General features: G+C 39.0%; 1 long non-coding RNA gene across 2 annotated transcripts; it reads right to left on the bottom strand.

Moving 5' to 3' along the window:
* Positions 1-750: 750 nt before the first annotated feature.
* LOC127438992 (uncharacterized) lies at positions 751-5,764 on the bottom strand. Of its 2 annotated transcripts, none has more exons than XR_007896836.1 (4): positions 5,627-5,764; positions 2,875-3,050; positions 1,214-1,438; positions 751-908 (listed from the first exon to the last, which is right to left on the bottom strand). It is a non-coding gene; the product is annotated as an uncharacterized LOC127438992 (long non-coding RNA). The 2 variants fall into 2 exon arrangements; XR_007896837.1 differs by lacking the exon at positions 5,627-5,764 and adding an exon at positions 5,403-5,427.
* Positions 5,765-7,058: the final 1,294 nt, after the last annotated feature.

Genomic DNA, 7,058 nt, shown 5'->3' with positions numbered 1-7,058 from the left:
AATCATTTTGCTTATATTTTTTTTATGGCTTACATAAATTCTGCCATAGAAAAATATGTATAATTTGATCTGTAAAGTTCTCTTAATCATAATTTTTGTTCTGAGGATGAATTCCTGTAGGTGGCGCCAGTACTTCACATAGTATGTGTTCACACAGCTGGTATCAGGTAAAGACATAGCAAACAGCTTTCATTTAAAATGTTTTTGGTTTGTTTTCATCGTCGGACATCATGAACGTATGCAGACAACTGGAAGGAGACAGTGTTCTTCTGCTGATTTAAGACAATGGTCTGGCAAAGTACCTGATCAGATCCATGTAAACAAGGAAGTCACCTCTCTTCTTGGTGTCCTTTCGTGAACATTGTTTCAAAGTAACCAATGTTGCACCAGCATTGTTTAGTCATGACAAGGATGTTGAAATATTGGATAGAACTTTACACATTCAAGGTGAGGAAGTGATCGTATCAAGGTGTTGAATTGGGATGACACTAAAGAAAGCATCTCAACAGCTTATGATCCATGTGGTTACTTGCCCTGTTCTGACTATTTCACATTTGCAAGTCTTGTTCAGTGGTATTGTAATTTTACAAGTACAGGTACTATGATAAAATAACCCATACTACTTACCAAAGGCATGCTGATTTTGGTTTTCTTCATTGTATGTTTTAAAATGACTAGTGTCATGAACTAAAATGTTACCATAAAAATAGAGAAAGCAGCTTAAAGCTCATATTGGAAAGACAAAGATAGCTTCATAGCAATATGAGGAATAAAACAAGATTAGTTGGGTGCCCAGATAACAGTTTATTAAAACAGGGCCTTGGCACCCTGGACAAATTTTAATAGCCTCCATATTTTAGTCACACACGTTGACTGCGGTAACAACCACAGCAGTTCTCATATTCAATCTGAAAAACACAATGAAACAGACATCACATGAGTATAAATCATTGTCAGAAATTTACTTTTTATTAATAGTCAGTACAGTATTTGTCCCCCTGGAACTTATAACCAAGGGCCTTTGTGAGAGCATTTTTTTTCTAAGCATTTAAAAACAATGCATGCCATCCATTTGTCAAAAACTTATACTAACCCTATAACTTAAAAGGCCTAGGATAGTGCATGCATTTTACATTCTGTGACAAAGTTCATGTCATGTTAATACATATTTTTATGTTGTAAGGCCACCAAAAAATAACAAATGTTTACTTACATCAACACAATCAAGTGTCCCCTCGGTGTGTCCTGTGTTTAAGGATATTTGTCTCCATGTATCCTTTCACACATAGGGGTATAATTTGTGTCTTTTGTGGAAACAATGGCAAATCAAGGTGTATTTTACATATTACTGGTGATGATAAGGTTCTATCAACCCCAATTAAAACAGTGATTTTTGTAGTAGTTGCTGGTCTTCCTGCATCATTGCAAGATTTTCTCACTGCAAAATAAGAATGTCATTAGAACAATGCATATCAATATTTTATGCATTCAGCAGTGATGGGCATTAGCTTTGCTACAAATAGCAAAGCTATTAGCTTAAATACATTTCTGAGTAGCGATGGTGGTAGCTTGCTAGTTTTTAAATCAAGTAGCTTTTCATTAGCGAAGCTATATTTTTGACTAGGTAGCGGCGTAGTGTTGAGAAAAGCTACATTGTTGCATCACGCCTTGTACACAGTGTTTACTATCCGCAGTTTTGTGTCAAAACTAAATCCGCTCATCTGAGTCGGGGGTTACAGTGTGAAGAATTTACATGTTTTCATTGATCAAGGTATAAATATTGGGGGAATCTACGCCCCTGCCTGGACACACTATGTTAATACAATGGTAGGCTATAAATATGGTAATCATATGGTGAAGTACCATGGTATTTTTAAAATTACCTTGAAGCACCATGTAAATACAATAGTATATTAATATGGTAATCATATATAAATTTACCATGGTAGTAACATGGTATTCTTTGAAGCACCATGCAAATACAGAATGGTACATAAATATGGTAATTGTCTATCAAAGTACCATGGTATTACCATCCGATACCATCAGAAATCCCATTGTTATTACCCAGATGTGTGCTCTCTCTCTCTCTCTCTCTCTCTCTCTCTTTCACTCACACACACACACACATTTTTATTTGTATAGCACTTTTCACAACACACATCAATTCAAAGCAGCTTTACTGGAAATTATTCATTAACAAAAAAATGAAACTGTAATATCTATAAAGTCTTAGAGTGATCATTGTGTAGTTTGATTAAATATGATTGTAAATTGTGTATAGAAATTAAATAATTAAATAATATTTATATTTAGAACCCCTGTGAGCAAACTAAAGGTGACTGTGGCAAGGAACACAAAAATCCATAAGATGTTGGTTAATGGAGAAAAATAACCTTGGGAGAAATCAGGCTCACTGTGGGGGCCAGTTCTCCTCTGGCTAAACAACATGAATATAATGCCAATATTAGTTATTTGTGTGCAGTGCAAGTCATGGTTTAAAATGTGTAAATTAAGTAAGCATTAAGGTCCAGTGTTTAAAAAACAAAAAACAAAAAAATATTTTTTATGAACTTTAAGTCCATCCTGGATTAACTGCAGAAGTTCACATAGATGCATTGTCCTTTGTTAGTTGGCTGATGAAGGCTTTTGTTGGCAATTAAAGGGTAGTCTATTGTGACAATGAGGAGGGCATGGCCAGGCTGTGATTGTGCGTGGCTGGCGCTGAATCAGCTGATCAGCGGGAGAGCGAGATAAAGGGGAGCTTGAGGCAGCAGTTTGAGAAAGAGAGACGCACGCGGCAGTGTTACATGTGTGTCTGTGTTTGTTTATGTTTGTTTAAAGTTAAGTTTGACATAAAAAATGTATGTTTACTGTTCAGCCGGTTCCCGCCGCCTCCTTGCCCATTCTTGAACTGTTACATCTATGTATTCCATTTCAAGAGTCTAGTCCATTAATAGACAAAGGTGATGCAGGCAGAGATCAATGAGGTGCATCGCAGTTCGACATCAACAGGAACGGAGCTGGATCTGGCTGGCTCTGGTAACCATCTCATATGGTTGAGACATGGAAACAAATAGAATAATATTAGCGTAGATTCCATTCAATTTTATGCAGAGTTATAGATCATGATAGATGTTTCTGGTTCCGACAGTCCTAACTAAAGCAGCCTAATTGTGAGTTGATGGATAAATTAGGTGTATTCCTGGCTCTATTCCTTAGTCTATTTCCATAGTTTAGGAGCCAAATATGAAAAGGATCTACCTCCTTTTGTGGATTTTGATATTCTTGGAATTATTAACAAGCCAGAATTTTGTGAGCGTAATGAACGTGACGGAATATAGCATGTCAGAAGGTCACTTAAGTACTGTGGAGCTAGACCATTCAAAGCTTTGTATTAACAGAATTTAAAAATTAATATGAAATTTAACAAGTAGCCAATGTAATGACGATAAAATTGGGCTAATATGATCATATTTCTTGGTTGTAGTCAGCACTCTGGCAGCTGCATTTTGAACCAACTGAAGTTTATTTATTGAACTTGCTTGACATCCTCCCAGTAATGCATTACAATAATCTAGTCTTGAGGTCATGAATGCATTAATTCGTTTTTTGGCATCAGCAACAGAGAGCATGTGTCATAACTTAGCAATATTTCTGAGGTGGAAGAATGCTGTTCTACAAATATTGGAAATTTTATTTTCAAAGGACAGATTGGTATCAAATATAACACCTATATTCTTCACTGTACAAGACGACGTAACAGTACATCCATTGAGAATCAAATTATATTTTAGTGGCTTATTTTGAGAGGTTTTTGGTCCAATAATTAGTACCTCTGTTTTGTTGGAATTGATTAGAGGGAAATTTCTGGCCATCCAATTTTTTATTTCATTGATACACTCTGCTAATTTGGAGAATTGTGAATTTTCATTGGGTATAGAAGAAATATAAAGTTGGGTATCGTCGGCATAACAGTGGAAACTTATTCCGTGATTCCTGATAATATCTCCCAGGGGAAGCATGTATAAGGAGAAAAGGATTGCTCATGAGGAAAATTATGAGACACTGTTTTCTGAGGTGCTGTGACAGTTGATTGCATAGTTCCAATTTTATTTCTGATTATTTCAATTTTATCAGTAAAGAAATTCATGAAGACAACACTGCTCAAAAACAACAAGAAACGGCTGGATTGTAGTCCAGCCATTTCTTCCGTAAAGTATGTATGTCACCATGTAACACATTTGCCTAATGCCCACCTACAGGCTACTTTGGCCCACCCTCAAACAAAGGTAGTAATAGCCGAGGCCAGGATGAGTTGGGTTAGTGTTTGCCATGTCGAGAAGATGTGTTTTCTTCACTGCAAAAGCAAATCCTCTTTGTTTGGACTTCCAAAGGCAGACGAATTGAAGAATCAGAGGTTAAATCTATTATTATTTTTCTATAAATTTCTATATTATTTTTCTCCCAATTTGGAATGCCCAATTCCCAATGTGCTTTTTAAGTCCTCGTGGTCGCGTAGTGATTCGCCTCAGTCCGGGTGGCGGAGGATGAATCCCAGCTGCCTCCGCGTCTGAGACTGTCAACCTGTGCATCTTACCACGTGGCTTGTTGAGTGTGTTGCCATGGAGACATAGTGCGTGTGGAGGCTTCATGCCATCCGCAGCATCCACACTCAACTCACCACGTGCCCCACTGAGCACGAACCACATTATAGTGATCATGAGGAGTTTACCGCATGTGACCCTACCCTCCTGGTTGGAGTCACTCAGCACACCCTGGGATTCGAGCTAGCAAACTATTGAACTCCAGGGGTGGTAGCCAGCGTCTTTACCACTGAGCTACCCAGGCCCCCTGGTTAAAATGTATTTGAATTATTTAGCAGTACAACCACAACCAATGCTGGATTTTCAAGATGATTACTCCTGACAGATGGTTCAGTTCCCACTTAGTTGGGACAATCTGGCATTTCAGGATCACAACCTGTAAGTATACTTGATTATTTGTGGATTTATCTGCTACCAAGAGTTCAAATGCAGAGTTTTGTGTTGTAGCTACGGTGTATGCCCAGTGCACAGCTATAGGCTTCTGCTAACCTGCTAGCTAATGTTATTGTGTTGAAATAGTTTTGCTAATCAGTTGTGGGCCCACTTTTACCTACAATTGTGTAGAATTATGCAGATTATTTGTCATTCTTACTATCATGAATAGTGATCAAGTGTGGAGATGGATTTATTTTTACAAACGGTTATTTTATGTCTGCAATCCATGGTAGTGCTCAGCTAACTTGCTATGTAATGTTATTGTTTTGGTAAGTGTTTACTATTCAGCTGTGGGCCAGCTTTTACTTAAAACTGTGTAACAAAATGGTCGATCTCAAGAGTATATAATTATATAATTACAAGCTGTTACGGCCGCTATCCACAGTAGTCCACAGCTAACTTGCTTACTAACTGGTAGTAAGCCTCTGTTCTCCATTCATAGCTTGGGTGAAAAAAGTTTGGCTACACCCATTCCAGCAAAAGATGACTAACTTAGATGCACTATGTGTCTTTTACTTTAAGCTTTGTTAGGTTCACAATAATCAACAGTGTACTTGTAAGAAAGCTACAAAAGTAAAACTTACCACTGTGAAACGTCCTGCTCAAGTCGTGCTTGCGAAGGTGGTTCGGGTCGATCAGCTTGTTCTTCCAAACTTTCATTATCGGACTCAAACTTGTACGGCAAAAACGGACACAATTGTTACCATAGTTACAATAGTGTTTACAGCTGTTAAGGAAGTTTAAAACTCAGTTATGGTAAGGGGCGTTACATTTCCGACACACGCTCTACACGGTTGACCAATCACAACAGACTAGGCCAGCTGACCAATCAAAGCAGACTGGGCTTTTCGGAAAGGGGGGCTTTAAAGAGACAGGAGTTAAATCAGAGTGTTTGAGCCAGAGGATGAAAATATGTTTAGCAGAAACATACAGTATGAGAAAAATAATGTGTTTTTTGAACATTAAAGCATGTAAACCTATTCTAGTAGACCCCCAAAATAAAATCAGGATCCTGTAAATTAGCATAATATGGGCTCTTTAACTTTATCTTTAGTGATCTCCAACTGGCGTAGTCGGACATCGTTAGTGCCGACATGAATAACAATTTTAGAAAATCTACATTTAGCATTAGCCAGCACTTGTAAATTTGATCTGATGTCAGATGTTCGAGCCCCGGAAATGCATTTAACAATGGTGGCTGGAGTCTCTATTTCCACGTTCCTTACAAAAGAATTGCCAATTATTAAGGCTGTTTCAACATGATCCTCAGTGGGTGAATCACTGAGTGGGGAGAACTGACTGGAAACCCCAACAGGAACAGGAGAGTGGTGTCACTTTGCTGAACGAGTATGCCGCCGAGACGTCACCCAATCGCCCTGCTGCTGGGGCTCTAGAGCCGGAACTAAAATGTGTGTGTTGCTCGCTGTTCTACTCGCATCCGAAACAATATCTACTGGCTTCTCTTTCTCACAAACTTCCACTAGCGTTTGGATGCGTGTCTCTAACTCATTAATCTTCTCCATCAGCCTGACTAATTCCTTACATTTTATCACATTTAAATCCCTCACTGCTGATGGAAGAAACTATAGTAAATGTGTGTGGTGAGCAGGGCGGAGCCGATGGCATCTGGGCAGAGTGAGGCCGGGAAGATAAGTGGCAAATGACTTCCACCTGCGCACCACACCGGCCTCGCGTTCCAGTGAGGGGAGGCGGGAGTATTTAAGGAGAAGAGACAGCGGCAGACGGGAGAGAGATGTACGAAGCTTGTCCACGTGTTTGACTGTTTTTGTGATTTGATGCAGCTGGCTGGAAAGCAGTGCTTGTTTTGTTTCTTTATATGCTGAAAAGTGTCATTAAATGTCTTTGTCAAGCCGGACCCAGCTTCCTCCTTACCTTTGTAAGTGTTACACTGGTGCCGAAACCCGGGATAAGGAGAAAGGGGGATGCTGGGGCCAGCTTGACCATCACAAACACAGGTTGCCGCTGTCTCTTCTCCTTAAATACTCCCGCCTCCCC

The sequence above is a fragment of the Myxocyprinus asiaticus genome, chromosome 4 (genome assembly GCF_019703515.2).
Source record: "Myxocyprinus asiaticus isolate MX2 ecotype Aquarium Trade chromosome 4, UBuf_Myxa_2, whole genome shotgun sequence".
Lineage (NCBI taxonomy): Eukaryota > Metazoa > Chordata > Actinopteri > Cypriniformes > Catostomidae > Myxocyprinus > Myxocyprinus asiaticus.
The sequence above is the reverse complement of the archived record's forward strand: the minus strand, read 5'-3'. Positions and strand labels throughout refer to the sequence as shown.